Source organism: Plasmopara halstedii (assembly GCF_900000015.1).
Source record: "Plasmopara halstedii genome assembly, contig: Scaffold_3060, whole genome shotgun sequence".
Classification (NCBI taxonomy): Eukaryota; Oomycota; class Peronosporomycetes; order Peronosporales; family Peronosporaceae; genus Plasmopara; species Plasmopara halstedii.
Genome location: NW_020189964.1, coordinates 3,120,513 through 3,121,166, shown reverse-complemented (window position 1 = coordinate 3,121,166; position 654 = coordinate 3,120,513).

Genomic DNA, 654 nt, shown 5'->3' with positions numbered 1-654 from the left:
GTACCCTGGTAACAGGGTGTGTGTCACACGAGATGGGCATGGTGTGACTGCACCCAAACAAGAAGAAGATATGTGGCTAGGTAGCCAGTAGTTATGCATGTATGTAAATTTAACTATAAATATTTAGGAGAATCTAGACATTAAAAATTAGGCGGCTTTGCCGCAGATAAAAATAAATAAAAAATCAATTTTGGATTCTGGACGGAAGAGCAATTAGCTTTGGGTAAGGCAATAATTACTCCTGGAGTAAGCGGATTGCGATTTGCTAACTCGTACTTGTTCTAAGTATAGAACGAAAGGTCGGTGACCTAAATTACGCTTCCATTAAGCGCAACGCTACGGCAGCCCCGCTTCACTTGGTAGCACTTGTAGTCAATCTACACATTAGTGTTTAGACTGATCATCTGTGAGGATGGAACAAATTTCTACACGGAAGACTTCCTTTCTGGCCACGCCAGTGCGGAGGCCTTCCATAAAGACGGTCACTGTGACCGCCTCCGAAAGGGGATCTGCTGCAATCCCAACAATGAGAGTGCGCATCTCTTGGAAAAAGTCCACCAATTCCTTGTTGCCCTGTCGGGCGGCAAGGAAGCGCGATCGTACGCGATAGGCCTGATTTGGCGGCGAGAACACTCGTGAGCACTGCATTTTCAG